Source organism: Bombina bombina, chromosome 1 (genome assembly GCF_027579735.1).
Source record: "Bombina bombina isolate aBomBom1 chromosome 1, aBomBom1.pri, whole genome shotgun sequence".
NCBI lineage: Eukaryota > Metazoa > Chordata > Amphibia > Anura > Bombinatoridae > Bombina > Bombina bombina.
In genome coordinates, this window is record NC_069499.1 from 1,270,302,439 (window position 1) to 1,270,318,614 (window position 16,176).

Consider the following 16,176-nt stretch of genomic DNA (forward strand, 5'->3'; position numbering starts at 1 on the left):
TGTAAAGACTAGGAAAGGACAGATCCACAGACTGTATATTACTATTTGGGATCTGGCAAATTTGTGAAAAGTGAAGCTCCAAGATGTTCTTTGCTGCTTCATTTTTCCTTCCACTAATCCAAAATTCACCTCATTAATCCCCAACACCTTCTCAGTTTCAGTGGGAGGCAATAAGCACAACATAGTGGTCTACCAGGTAAATGACTCACACCTCTGATTAGATTTCTGTTGATTCGCAACCTTGGGTAGTTTAGGTTTTGAGGGAGCTATCAGATGATGGGTATTGCCCTGAGTAGCTATATTTAAACATTCCTTGAGGGGGTTTCAAACTTATCCTCTATTTGTTCTAAGTATAATGGCAGTAGATCTTCTGAAATATTTTGCATGTTCTCCATAGTAATGGCTATTTTTAATATCAGGCATTGCAACTGCAGATCAATGAACCCTTTCAACATTTACACAGTCACAGATCAATAGCTTAATACTGTCTTGTATTGTCAGATAATAACACTATCTCAAGTTACACTAGTTCTTTTTTGTCTGCATTAACTGGGTCACCAGTGGGCTGTTGGAAATATTTGGTGGTGGTCTTCTCAATATCTCAACAGTCCAGACAATCCACAGCAAGGCTCCAGTAAGAAATATCACAACAATATTGATATCATCTGGTACATTAGCTTTTTACTTTTCATGACAGCTGCAGAGCACTATGGGAACATGCTTTTATATATATATATATATATATATATATATATATATATATATATATATATATACAACAATAGGTCAATACTCACAATCCTTTGCTAGTAAAAATCAGTTTAATATGTGATATTAGAAAACCAGAAGTGACAAAAAGTATATAAAGTGTGCCTAAAACCCAACAGTTATAATAAGCTTAAAGTGTGCGCACATTTGAATCACTTGTCCAAAAATTGCACAGTGCTCAAAAAATTAGGGGGAACATTACTTCTGTCCTCTGTCTCTGTGGGGGAAATCATAGGTTCCCAGCAGCCTAAACCTATCAAGCACAAAGACACAGAGACTGTCAGGGGCGACATTCAAGGGGGGGCAAACACATGACTCTAACTTCCTTCCCACTTATTGCACAATTGTACATACGAATTGGTTGCATGTAGACAGGCTTATTAAGGGGGGTGGCAAGGCTAGTAGGTTGATATGTTAGTAATTTTACAATTGGAGGGGAGGGCGTCAATTCATTCTCAGACCCAGTCAGCACAATGTCTTGAGCTGGCCCCGAGAACAGCATGGATTGTTATCTATTGTTTTTATTATTTCCTTATCTTTTCTTCTCATATATAAATATCAGGTTCTTTTTAACAGTATTGGGTTTCTGTAACTCTTCAATATATATGATATGACTGGCACACAGAGCATGCTTGAGTGACGTGTTTGGGTGCAGCCTACTGGCATCAGTTCAGTGTGTTGACTATACTATATCAAGCTTCTGGGATGCTGTGAAAACGGTTGATTCTTTTTTAAATGTCTGTTTAAGCCTGATCAGTTAGACAGCTTAATGTCAATTTGATTGATTTCTGTATGCGGACTGACTCTTTTTTTTGGATTGTGACATCTTTTGATGAACCAGTGTATTCAGAATTTATGGTAATGCAGCCTTTGCTCTATTCATTATTTGTGGTAGTGTTTTAGCAATCATTATTTAGCTTCAAAATATTCTTTCTTCTGTTAGCACAATTATTAAACCAGGTTTTAGAATTAGTTGTGTGCATCCTCTTTAAGAATAACTTAGTTCAATACGTTTTCTATGTAAGTATCTACTGGCTTAACACTCACCTATTAGCGAAAGACGCTGATATGTATAAGCAAAAGCTAATTGATTGTAGTATTCAGAAGAGTAAACCGTTTCCTGCAATTACATTGCTTTGATTTTTGTTTTATGAATAGAAAATTTTAAGATTGTTTTTGGATTCTTTTTTTCACCTTGCCTATTTTTCCAGTGTACAGATGTTATGTGTGCATAAATAGCTTTACTGATGAAGGTATAGAGTGGTGTGGTTTACTTATATGAAATCAGTGTATTGTTCTGCAGCTTGTGTGGGAATCAGCTTGGGTCAGTTAAAGTACGAAACATAAAGGTCTGACCCCTAAATACTGCGTAATGCTCCTGAGGAAATATAGTGGGCTGTAATTTGGATGAAGCTAAAAGATCTTCTCTGTGGAGAATGGTCTGAACCTTATAATAAATGTGGGTATACCACCCAACTAAAACATATTACTAGTTACTAATGTTTGCCGAGGATTTTGAATTCGTTTTCATTCATAACACTTTCAAGTAACTCCTTTTAATTCCTTCTCTCACTTTCCTATTAGTTTGTGTTGTTTACTTTCTTATTTAAAGTGACACAGAAATATGAGATGCTAAGAATAAAATTCAACATATTCAGAGTCTCTTGCTGTGAAGAAGATCGGAGTCACGCTAGTTTACCCTTTCTGTAAAAGTACATTCACAAGCTACTTTGTTTATATATATATATATATATATATATATACAGGGGTGGAAAATCACTATTGTTTACTAGTCCAAGGGAAAAAGTTACTAGTCCACTCAATGTTAAAGATAGAAATAAAAGCAAATTTCTAAGTCGTCCGCCGCAATTTCTAAGTTGTCCGGGACTAGTGGACCACACATATACACATACAGAAAGAAAAGCAGTCTTCCAGGAACGAAAAACATCTCAGTGGCTTGTTCTATGGTCCGATTACCACCTGGGAGTAGCTTCTTTTAGCCCAATTGTGCTTTTCATAGAGGAAACTTTCCTGAAGCATATAAGTCTGATCCCACCTAATAAGGTCAGTCGAGCCCCAAAATGCCAGGCATTTCTCCTTTGAACAAGGGAAATGGCAACCCCAGATGATCGTTTCAGCCTCCTTTGGGTGAAGCCATATCTCTCTAAGCAGATTGGGCAAGTAGTCTATGTCTGGTTTCCCCCATCACCCTTAGCGAGACTTTCCCAAGGGTCATAATATATATACATACAGAAAGAGAAGCAACCTGTCAGGAACAAACAACAGCTCAGGGGCTTGTTCTATGGCCTGTTTACCACCTGAGAGTTGATTCTTTAAGCCCAATTCTGTTTTTCAAAGAGGGAAACTTTCCTGAAGGATATCAGTCTGATCCTGCCTAATAAGGTCAGTCCAATGTATTGTGCAAAAGTTTTAGGCAGGTGTAAAAAAAATGCTGTAAAGTAAGAATGCTTTAAAAACTAGAGAGGTTTACAGAAGAAAAATCTAAATCAAATCAATATTTTGCATGATTACGCTTTGCCTTTAAAACATCATCAATTCTATTAGATACACTTGCACACAGTTTTTTAAAGGAATCAGCAGGTAGGTTGTTCCAAACCACTTGGAGAATTAACCACAGCTCTTCAGTGGATTTAGGCAGCCCCAGTTGCTTCTGCCTCTTTGTGTAATCCCTGATAGAGTCGATGATGTTGACATCAGTGCTCTGTGGGGGCTATACCATCACGTTCCTTGACGCCTTATTCTTTACATTGAAGATAGTTTGCAATATGTTTGGGGTTGTTGTCATGCAACAGAATAAATTAGGGGCCATCAGATACTGTCTTTCTGATGGTATTGCATGATGGATAAATATCTCTCTGTACTTCTCAGCTATGAGGAGACCATTAATTCTGACCAAATCCTCAATTTCATTTGCATATTTGCAGCCCTAAACTTGCAAGAAACCTCAACTATGCTTCACTGTTGCCTGCAGACACTCATTCTTCTACTGCTCTACAGTAGATTTTCCTTCTGCTACAGCCAGATATTACGAATTTTGACTCATCAGTCAAGAGCACCTGCTGCCATTTTTATGCACTCCAGCTCCTGTTTTTTTGTGCATAGTTGCATTGCTTGGCCTTGTTTCTGCATCGGAGGTATGGCTTTTTGGCTGCAAGTCTTCCATTAAGACGACTTCTGACCAGACTTCTCCAGACAATAGATGGTTTCTGCCAATTCTGAGCTGATGGCACTGTTGGACATCTTCTGATTGCGAAGGGACGTGAGCATTAAGGGTCTTTCATCTGCTGCACTAAGTTTCATTGGCAGACCACTGCAGCTAAAGTCCTCAATGTTGCACATTTCTTTGTGCTTCTTCAGATAAGCTTGGCAAGCACATCTGGAAACCCCTGTCTGCCTTGACATTTCTGCCTTGTTGCTGTAACTAAGGGGCCTATCTATCAAGCTCCGAATGGAGCTTGACGCCCCGTAAAGACCGCTGCTCCATTACCCTGTCCGCCTCATCAGAGCAGGTGGACAGGAATCACCAGAATTCAACCCGATCGATTACGGGTTGATTTACGCCCCCCTGCTGATGGCCGACTGGCCGCGAGTCTGCAGGGGGCGGCGTTGCACCAGCAGCTCACAAGAGCTGCTGGTGCAATGCTAAATACGGAGAGCGTATTGCTCTCTGCATTCAGCGATGTCTGTCGGATCTGATCTGCACTGTCGGATCAGGTCCTACAGACATTTAATAAATAGGCCTCTAAGTCTTGCCATGTATGACTTTGACATTAAATTGACATCAGCAACCTCAGTTTGTTAGCAGCCTGTTCCAAAATTATTTTTGTCAAAGTGCAACACACTAAAATCTGTGCAAATCTAGATCTGAGTGTGTTGAACTTTCACTAAGATATAAATCCGGCTCCCGAAAGAGCCGAATGCCATGAGCAGACACCTACTTCCACATTAAGATCATAACAAAGGATCCTAATGCACATGTCTAGTCTCAACCTAAATATTACAATGGTCATTAGCACCTTATGTAGGGCTAGATTATAAGTGGAGCACGTGATAAATAACCAGCCTTTACATTAGTGCTCCGAAAATAAAGGGGGTCAGACCTATCGTTAATTTTTAAAAAGTGCCCCAAATCCCACCAAACTTTAGTGTTTGCTTCTATAATTAATTAATTAATTAATTAAATACTAGCATCTTTTTTTTTTAAAAAAAAACTGCATGAAGCAGTTTTATGGGGTTAAATGTGGCGCGTGTGGGGTGTTAGAGAAAAAAAATGTCTCTTTACATTGGGATCTATGGGAACTGTGTGTTCCCTGTAATTATATATATAGTCCAGTGAAAAAGAAGTCACTCACAGGGTCTTGCTTCAAGTAAATATAAATAGTATTTTATTTGACGTTTCGGGTATTACCCGTTTTCAAAAATAAGCATAACAATCAAAAGTTTATATCCCTGCACGGCAAACACTTGTGCGTCGCTCACTCCGCCTCCCGGGAGTTACCCGACGTCACGTGACGCTTACATCACGCGAGTGGTCATGGCAACCGGACGCTCAGACATGAGCGCAGTGTGCATACATAAAAACATAGATAAAACATGTTAACAGGAGTCGTGGCATGAACTCATAATTTTGTTATCTCAGAAATGCTTAGGGCAGACAGCTTGCATCCCCTCTAGGAACTAGTTCTGTTGCTGTAAATCAACATTTTGGATTATGTGTACAGTAAGGTAACATATTGAATCTATGGGAACTGTGTGTTCCCTGTAATTTTATATATATATATATATATATATATATATACTTATGTGTTAATATGTGTATATACACATATTAACACACAAATATACTGTATATGTATATAAGCATATACATATATATTTACATTTGCTGTGCGACTTACCAACTTACCCCCATTGGAGCCTATGGAAGTGCTTGTGTGCTGGTATTATGAGTGGAGTGCAAATATCGCCCTCACATATGCGCATTTTTGAGGTCCACTCGTGATCTGGCCCCTAATTATTTCATCATACATGCTTTTACATGTTTTCGTCTACTTGACTGCAAAATGCTCCAATGCACTTTTATATATGTGTATATGTGTGTACATAAGTATTAATTTGTTTGTATGTGTATATATGTCTGTAAATACATATATACACATATAAATACATATATACACATATAAATACATAAATACATCTGTACACACATATAAACATATATATATATATATATATATATATATATATATATATATATACAGGGAGTGCAGAATTATTAGGCAAATTAGTATTTTGACCACATCATCCTCTTTATGCATGTTGTCTTACTCCAAGCTGTATAGGCTCGAAAGCCTACTACCAATTAAGCATATTAGGTGATGTGCATCTCTGTAATGAGAAGGGGTGTGGTCTAATGACATCAACACCCTATATCAGGTGTGCATAATTATTAGGCAACTTCCTTTCCTTTGGCAAAATGGGTCAAAAGAAGGACTTGACAGGCTCAGAAAAGTCAAAATAGTGAGATATCTTGCAGAGGGATGCAGCACTCTTAAAATTGCAAAGCTTCTGAAGCGTGATCATCGAACAATCAAGCGTTTCATTCAAAATAGTCAACAGGGTCGCAAGAAGCGTGTGGAAAAACCAAGGCGCAAAATAACTGCCCATGAACTGAGAAAAGTCAAGCGTGCAGCTGCCAAGATGCCACTTGCCACCAGTTTGGCCATATTTCAGAGCTGCAACATCACTGGAGTGCCCAAAAGCACAAGGTGTGCAATACTCAGAGACATGGCCAAGGTAAGAAAGGCTGAAAGACGACCACCACTGAACAAGACGCACAAGCTGAAACGTCAAGACTGGGCCAAGAAATATCTCAAGACTGATTTTTCTAAGGTTTTATGGACTGATGAAATAAGAGTGAGTCTTGATGGACCAGATGGATGGGCCCGTGGCTGGATTGGTAAAGGGCAGAGAGCTCCAGTCCGACTCAGACGCCAGCAAGGTGGAGGTGGAGTACTGGTTTGGGCTGGTATCATCAAAGATGAGCTTGTGGGGCCTTTTCGGGTTGAGGATGGAGTCAAGCTCAACTCCCAGTCCTACTGCCAGTTTCTGGAAGACACCTTCTTCAAGCAGTGGTACAGGAAGAAGTCTGCATCCTTCAAGAAAAACATGATTTTCATGCAGGACAATGCTCCATCACACGCGTCCAAGTACTCCACAGCGTGGCTGGCAAGAAAGGGTATAAAAGAAGAAAATCTAATGACATGGCCTCCTTGTTCACCTGATCTGAACCCCATTGAGAACCTGTGGTCCATCATCAAATGTGAGATTTACAAGGAGGGAAAACAGTACACCTCTCTGAACAGTGTCTGGGAGGCTGTGGTTGCTGCTGCACGCAATGTTGATGGTGAACAGATCAAAACACTGACAGAATCCATGGATGGCAGGCTTTTGAGTGTCCTTGCAAAGAAAGGTGGCTATATTGGTCACTGATTTGTTTTTGTTTTGTTTTTGAATGTCAGAAATGTATATTTGTGAATGTTGAGATGTTATATTGGTTTCACTGGTAAAAATAAATAATTGAAATGGGTATATATTTGTTTTTTGTTAAGTTGCCTAATAATTATGCACAGTAATAGTCACCTGCACACACAGATATCCCCCTAAAATAGCTATAACTAAAAACTACTTCCAAAACTATTCAGCTATGATATTAATGAGTTTTTTGGGTTCATTGAGAACATGGTTGTTGTTCAATAATAAAATGAATCCTCAAAAATACAACTTGCTTAATAATTCTGCACTCCCTGTATATATATATATATATATATATATATATATATATATATATATATATATATATAAATATATATATATTAAAATGTGTATGTACTGTATGTATCTCTATGTTAAAGCCCTTTGCCTGCCTTTTTTTCCCCCTAAAATCTGAGACCTCATATCTTTGATCCCAAATAACTTTGGTGTACAATATTTTTTTTAAAATAATTTTTATTAGATAATGTTATGAGTGTAACTGTAGTTTGTAATGTTTTTTTTATGTGTTTTGTGACACTTTTTTTGTTTTGCGAAACAGTTAACCAGAGTTCTGAGGACGCGCTATCCCGGCTTGTGTTAATCAATTGAGCTCAAGCGATCACATTTACTTTCAACATGTAATATGAGTGAAAAAAACAACTTGTGTAAACAGGCGCGATAACCCCTTATTCGCTTGCGCGTAACTGTTGGAGCTCCACTCATAATCTGGCCCTATATGCCTACAAAATCTTTGCGCAAGTGTTCCTAAAAGAATTAATGCTGTTTTGAAAGCAAAGGGTGGTCACACCAAATATTAATTTGATTTAGATTTTTCACGTATATATATATTATTTATTTATTTATTTTTTAAATCAATATTTTATTTCTTATAAACTCAAATTCAAATGTTGGCACATTTGTTCTTTTTTGGAAAGGTTCTAAAGTCTGACATTGATTTCTTTAATTCAGTGTTTTTTTTTTACGAATGTTCAAATCTTGCAATATTTAGACCCAGGTGTTATTTTTACACCCTTGCTGCTTTAAAATCACCTGTTTTAATTATGCAGGGAGCTTGTTAGAGACACCCCCTAAACTGATTGTTTTTGCACTTGAAAAGTTTTTTGAGGATAATTATACCCTAAAGCTGACTTATTTTCTGCCTTTTGAAATGTATATGGTAAATCTAAGGAATGTTTCACATCAGCAATTTAAAAATAAAACAAAATTCTGATGTTATTTTATATTTGTGCTTTTTCCCCCCACCTACTGTATCTGTGTATGTGATTGTTATTGCTTTACAATCTGTTCACTGGTAATTATTACCAGGGAGGGCCCATATCTTTGCATAATAATTACCAGGCTCCCTACCCTTTTTCCTAGTCCACCTTTTTGTGGTGGACATCTCTAGGAAGAGGTAACTAGGGGAGTGGTCAGTTCTGTCATTGCCACTTGGGGTAATGTATTGTTCACTGGTAATTATTATGCAGGGATATGGCCAAGATATTGACATTTCTTGTATTTTTGTTGATAATTTCCAGTATTATGTATGTTAAAATGACATTGGAGGGATACAGTTGTGCTTCATGCTGAACAGCTTTTATAATCAGGACATAGCTGCAATAAAGGACAAGTGGAACAACAGTACACTCCAGCAGAATGTGGGCAAGTTAGGTATTGTGGCGTGTACAAAGCAATAAATACATACAATCAGTAAGCACAGAGCTAGAGCACCAAATACACAGACTGCAGCACAAAAGCTCTTAATATCTATATACTAACACGGATATACATTACTTGCTTTAAGTTTTAGGGGCAGGTACAGAGAAAGGAGGAGATTCCAGCCTAGCTTGGCTTTTACTGCATGCTTTGTGGTGCAACTGTTACATCACATCAAGGTTTATAAATCTTTTTGTCCTGTGAAGTTCAGAAAAGATGCCACTTATTGTAGTTACTAACTTTGAGGATCACCAACCTTAGAAGCTATAATGTGTTATTATTTTACATTTGTGCATAAAGGTAAATGGTTATATTAGTCTATATATGTTTAATTGATTACTTTAAAATATAAAACTAAGGATGTAAATAAAAATTAATTTACGCCCCAGATCTAGAGTTCTGCGTTAGGGTTAAAAAGCAGCGTTAAGGGGTCCTAATGCTGCTTTTTAACGCCCGCTGGTATTTAGATTCAGGCAGGAAAGGGTCTACCGCTCACTTTCTTTCCGCGACTCGAGGCTACCGCAGATCCCTTTGCGTCAATTGCGTATCCTATCTTTTCAATAGTATTTGCCCAACGCTGGTATTATGAGTCTTGGAAGAAGTGAGCGGTAGAGCCTCTACCGACAAGAGTCCTACCGTCAAAAAAGTCATTAGTTAAGAGCTTTATGGGCTAACGCGGGAACATAAAGCTCTTAACTACTGTGCTATAAAGTACACTAACACCAATAAACTACCTATGAACCCCTAAACCGAGGCCCCCCCCACATCGCAAACCCTATAATAATTTTTTTTAACCCCTAACCTGCCGCTCCGGACACCGCCGCAACCTACATTATCCCTATGAACCCCTAATCTGCTGCCCCTAACATCGCCGACACCTATATGGATCAGCCAATCGGATTGAACTTCAATCTGATTGGCTGATTGAATCAGCCAATCATATTTTTCTTACCTTAATTCCGATTGGCTGATAGAATCCTATCAGCCAATCGGAATTCGAGGGACGCCATCTTGGATGACGTCCCTTAAAGGAAATGTCATTCGTCGTTAGTCCGTCGGTTGAAGAGGATGGCTCCGCGTCGGCTGTATGGAAGATGGCTCCGCTCCAGATGGATGACCCCGCTTGGATGAAGACTTCTACCGGATGGAGGACCTCTTCTTGCTCCGCTTGGATGAAGAATTCAGCTCGGCTGGGTGAAGACGACTCAAGGTAGGGAGATCTTCAGGGGGTTAGTGTTAGGTTTATTTAAGGGGGGTTTTGGGTGGGTTAGAGTAGGGGTATGTGGGTGGTGGGTTTTAATGTTGGGGGGGGGTTGTATTTTGATTTACAGGTAAAAGAGCTGATTATTTTAGGGCAATGCCCCGCAAAAAGCCCTTTTAAGGGCTGGTAAAAGAGCTGATTACTTTGTAATTTAGAATAGGGTAGGGCATTTTATTATTTTGAGGGGCTTTTTTATTTTATTAGGGGGTTTAGATTAGGTGTAATTAGTTTAAACTTCTTGTAAAAAATTTTTATTTTCTGTAAATTAGTGTTTGTGTTTGTATTATAGATTAGTTTATTTAATTGTATTTTAGTTTAGCTAATTGTAGGTAGTTTATTTAATTAGTTTAATGATAGTGTAGTGTATTTGTAACTTAGGTTAGGATTTATTTTACAGGTAATTTTTAATTATTTTAACTAGGTAGCTATTAAATAGTTATTAACTATTTAATAGCTATTTTACCAAGTTAAAATAAATACATAGTTGCCTGTAAAATAAATATAAATGCTAAAATAGCTACAATGTAATTATTATTTATAATGTAGCTATATTAGGGTTTATTTTATAGGTAAGTATTTAGTTTTAAATAGGATTAATTTATTTAATTATAGTAAATTTATTTTGTTAAATTTAAATTATATTTAAGTAAGGGGGGTGTTAGGGTTAGGGATTAATAACTTCATTATAGTAGCGGCGAGGGTGGGGCCGGCAGATTAGGGGTTAATAATTGTAGGGTGGGGGCGGTGGGCGATGTTAGGGAGGGCAGATTAGGGGTAATAAAATGTATTATAGTGTTTGCGAGGCGGTGAGTACGGCACGGCGGTTTAGGGGTTAATACATTTATTATAGTTGGTGGCGGAGGTCCGGTCCGGCAGATTAGGGGTTAATAAGTGTAGTTAGGTGGTGGCGACGTTGGGGGGGCAGATTAGGGGGTAATAAATATAATATAGGTGTCGGCGATGTTAGGGACATCAAATTAGGGGTTCATAGCTATAATGTAGGTTGCGTCGGTGTCCGGAGCGGCAGATTAGGGGTTAATAATATAATGTAGGTGTCAGCGATAGCGGGGGCGGCAGATTAGGGGTTAATAAGTGTAAGGTTAGGGGTGTTTAGACTCGGGGTTAGTGTTAGGTGTAGACTTAGAGAGTGTTCCCATAGGAAACATTGGGGCTGCGTTAGGAGCTGGACGCTTGCTTTTTTGCAGGTGTTAGGTGTTTTTTTCAGCCACCTCAGCCCCATTGTATCCTATGGGGATATCATCGCACGAGCACGTTTTTCCAGCTTACCGCTACCCGTAGGCTACGCTGGTATTGAGGGTTGAAGTGGAGCTAAATTATGCTCAACGCTCCCTTTTCTGAGGCTAACGCAGCCATTCAGACAACTCTTAAATACCAGCGTTGTCTTAAGGGTGCGCTGGAAAAAAAGGAGCGTTAGCACCGCCGGTCTTTGCCGACAAAACTCTAAATCTAGGCGTTAGTTTTTTTAAATGTGTTTATTGCGCCTCACCGCATGTGCATTATCAAAAATATGTGTCCTCTGCTACTTATGTTCTGTGATAATTGGGAGCTAGACCCCAATTTAGCATAAACTCTAAATAACCTTTATGCATCATAATGGGAGTATTTCACCTTAAATTAGTAGATATTTTTCACATTGCTTGGATTATTTAAGCAAATATTCCTTATATTTAGCCTCAGGTTAGTGTAATGCTTATATCAGATATTTGTTTTAAATTCCTTTAGTGTAATTATCCCTGTCACTTCTGCTATACAATTTCTTCAAATTGTCTGTCTTAAACTTTATCAAATTGCTTATTTTTTATCATTTACATTGCATCGACCCTGTTTCTTCCCAAATACACATATTAATTATCTTATTGCTGAGTATTTCATTATACATCTTGCCGTACCTTTTTCAATTTTATACAACATATATTGAATGGTAAAATATATAGTGGTAGAATTTCTTTTATAGGTGCGGTCTTCAAAATGATACGATTTATTTTAGTTTGTCAGATTTTCTTTGCTAACCCTTTCACTGCCAACAAAAGAGTGAGCGGATGAACTGACACCCATGATATTGTGGCATTTCATTTGGCGTGATACCTTCTTTCCGTCATATTGTATTAACACTGTTTGCATAAGCCTAAAGCTAGCGTACGCACAAGTGCCTCGTCAGCAGGATTTCATTTGCTTCAGGGCTATGCAAAGTCTCAGTAGCTAATAAAAACACTTTGCTGTGAGTTTACTTTGGTGTTCTGTGGTGGCAAGAAAATACTGGATAGTAGGCAGTTAAAGTAAGTGTTGAATGGAAACAGACATATGAACTGCTAGAAAAGGAATCCCTATCAGCCAGAAGCTCCAGCCGCGCAAACCACACAGACAACTTCATATAAATGTCTGTGTTAATAAAAGGTGATGGAATTTCAACAAGAATTGGGGATCTTTTTTAAAAAGTGAGTGCAATTTCCTTAATTTAAACTTTTTTTTTCTTATTTTGTTATTTGCAGTAATTTCCCTCCATTGTGGTAAATCTCCTTGCTTTAGATTTATAAAAGCTGATGGCAGATGAGAAATGTTTGTTTGTTTTTTAAATTCACCATATTTAATAATCTGACCAGACCTCATAAGATAAAAAAATACAAACTAGCACATTTAGGAAGAACCATAGATTATGATTGTATGCAATAAGCAAAAAGGCCTTTCTATATTCACAGTATATTTGTCTAAAGTGTTGGCTTTATTAATGCAACCAAATAGCTTCACTGAGATCTCAAGCTTTCTTGAATTCCCTTAATATATTTGCACCACCTCTTCTGTTATTTAAATACATTTGTGGGCACTGGGACTCAATATCCATCGTGTTTTGTGTTAAAATATACTTATAAATGTTATTTCTACATTTCCTACTGTATACTCTAAACTTATAAACCTTTGTTCTGGTATTCAATTTTCATGAAAAACATTTTTTCCTGAACTATACAAAATTCCTTAAAGGGACAGTCTACTTGAAAATGTTTATTGTTTAAAAAGATAGATAATCGCTTAATTACCCATCTCCCCAGTTTTGTATAACCAGCACGGTTATATAAAACACTTTTTTATGTCTGTTTATTACCTTGTATCTAAGCATCTGCAGACTGCCCCTTATTTCAGTTCTTCTAACAGAGTAGCATTTTAGCCCAATCAATGTAATCTATATGGCACACATGAACTAGTGCTGTCAAGCTTTGAAAAATTGTCATGCACTGAGATAAGAGGGCGGCAATCAAGGGCTTAGAATTTAGCATATGAGTCTACCCAGGTTTAGGCTTTATTTGCTTCTATGATCAAATCTGCTTCATTCTCTTGTTATTCTTTGTTGAAGGAACAACATTGCACTACTGACAGCTAGATGAACATATCTAGTTAGCCAATCGCAAGAGACAAATGTGTGCAGGCACCAATCAGCAGCTAGCTCCCTCTAAGATAAGATATGTGCGTATTCTTTTCAACAAGGAATACCAAGAGATTAAAGCAAATTTGAAAATAGATGTGGTTTAAAAGTGTCTTAAAATTATATGCTCTATCTGAATTATGCAAGTTGAATTTTTACTTTCCTATCCCTTTAATTTTGACTAGACTGTCTTTTCCAATGTTTTGACATATATCAACTCTTCTCCAAACTATGTTGGTAAGGTTATGAAGTCTTCACATGTAAGTTACATTTGCCGACCACATACCATTTTTGTTTTACTCCTTTGAATACTTTTTTATTGTATGTATGTGCTTTAGAAAATATGGTCCCTATTCATGTTCTAAGTAATAGAAATAACATCTGACTAGGGATTTATAGAATTATTTAATACAGAGGTCAACAAAAGAAATTACGAGCTAGAATGGACATTGAGGAGCTAAAAGGATAGCAAAGTGGTTTTGTATTTAAATATATATATATGAAATTATGCAGAATGTAGTGAACAATGGGAGTACAATTCTTTCAGTTTTGGCTCACTGTTTATTTGCTTTTCCTGTTTTGTTACTACATTGTTAGAAGGAAACCCAAAGACCCCTATAAAAGAGACTTAGGTCTTTACAGGAAGGCATATCTAGCTTGAGGTCATAAAACTTCTAGAGTAACATGAGCTGGTTTACTATTAAGCCCTTCCCGCCGTTAGGACGTTCCATGCCGTCCAAACTGCGTTGGGCTTTAGCAACATTAGGACGGCATGGAACGTCCTAGCCGTTTGGCTATACTGAAGCCAAAGACGCTTCCTGAATGGTATCGCGGGCTGGAGGGGTTGCCTAGCATTATAGAAATTGATCGCATGAACAATCCCGTAATTTCAATTTTTGTTTACATTAAAACTTTGTTCTGATGTAGATAAGTAAGGCCCGGCAGGAAGGGGTTAAGTGAATACTAGATAAATAGGGAGTCAAATTTGCTCAGAAGTGGCAGAATGCAACCTAAATTTCCAACACGTCAGCCCTCTTATTTCTCAGAGGGCAGTAGCTACACTGAGAATGTCCAAGTGCTCATTGTTTCTTTTTATGTTTACTTTGATTTGACATATTTGTTTTTACTAAATAAGCACTGCTTAATATACCTTGAAAGAACACTGATCCTGAGCAGACCCACCTTTCATAGCCTTAGTGTATTGTATGATGGCATCCTCCTTCTCCACCTTATTCTCTAAAAACTTTGGAACATGTACTCACACTTGGCTTGCTTGCTTTCATCTCCCCTATAGCAATGTACTATGACTCTTTTACTGCACCTTAAAGGTTATTTTGGGGAAGTTCTGTTTTGAGGACATATTCACAGTTCTTATTTTTTTTACTGTAATTTTCTTTTTGGGGGACAAAATTACTTTGCATCCTTTATCTTTTTGGGGTGGGGAGGTTGATACAGCATGCACCATATGTATGCAGTTCAATTATCAACTTACCTTTAAAGTGAGGTTATACATAGGGATTTTGAATACTCCTTGGTCCCCATTTATCATGCCATCTACTGCCTGTTTGAGGGTATCACAACCAGTAGTTCTGAATAGCAGGACATAAAGAGGGCTGTCTGTTACTGTTAATCCTTGATCTCCTAGTGAATACCAGACAGTTTAGGGAGAGAGAGCGCCTTTAAAAAGCTGAAATTGTACAGCGAAATGTACGTTGGAGTGGAGTGTCAGAAACAGACTGGTCACAAGTAGGGATGAACACTTTTAATGGCTAAGGCTTTATACTCACTGTGTTATGAAGTGGTCCCCTTTGTAAGGACAACTATAAATAATAGTGTGTTCTAATCACAAATGCTGTATACCCTTAGTGACTAATGTCCGTATTTGTTTTTAATAAATTGGAATATTGTATGCTGTGAAATGGGAGATTTTCAGTTCATTGATTTTGACAGTATTTAAACTTCCTATATATCCCCATTCACAAACCAAAGTAGTGCATTTTTTTTTAAACAATTTCAAAATCAACCAAACAAGTTAACTGCCATTGTTTAAATATCACTGGACACTGAGGGCATGATATTCAAAACTTCTCTGCCATAGAGAGAAATCATGCAAAATCTTTGGGATTTTTTAGACCTTGTAATGTAGGCGCCTCTGTTTCAAATAAAGAACACTACATAGTATCATAAACATGTCTCATGTTTCTAAATTTTTACTGTACAGACAAGACTTCTAAGAACATCTCGCCTGTACTGCGAGGTTTTGAATATCAGGCCCTGAGTGTGAAAATGAAGGAGCATTAAAAATTAAACTGTAACCCTCTTACACATCTGGTGGACTTACCCTCAGTTACGCCCCTTCTTGGATAACGTGTTTAGGGAGAGTAGCAGACTCCTGAATATTATCATTCCCCCCAATCCGCATTACCTAATATACCATAAC

The 16,176-nt window shown here is 37.7% G+C and overlaps 1 protein-coding gene across 1 annotated transcript in view; it reads left to right on the forward strand.

The window, feature by feature from the left end:
• Positions 1–16,176, forward strand: part of BANP (BTG3 associated nuclear protein) — a 1,088,809-nt gene that overhangs the window by 501,579 nt on the left and 571,054 nt on the right. The window lies entirely within an intron of this gene.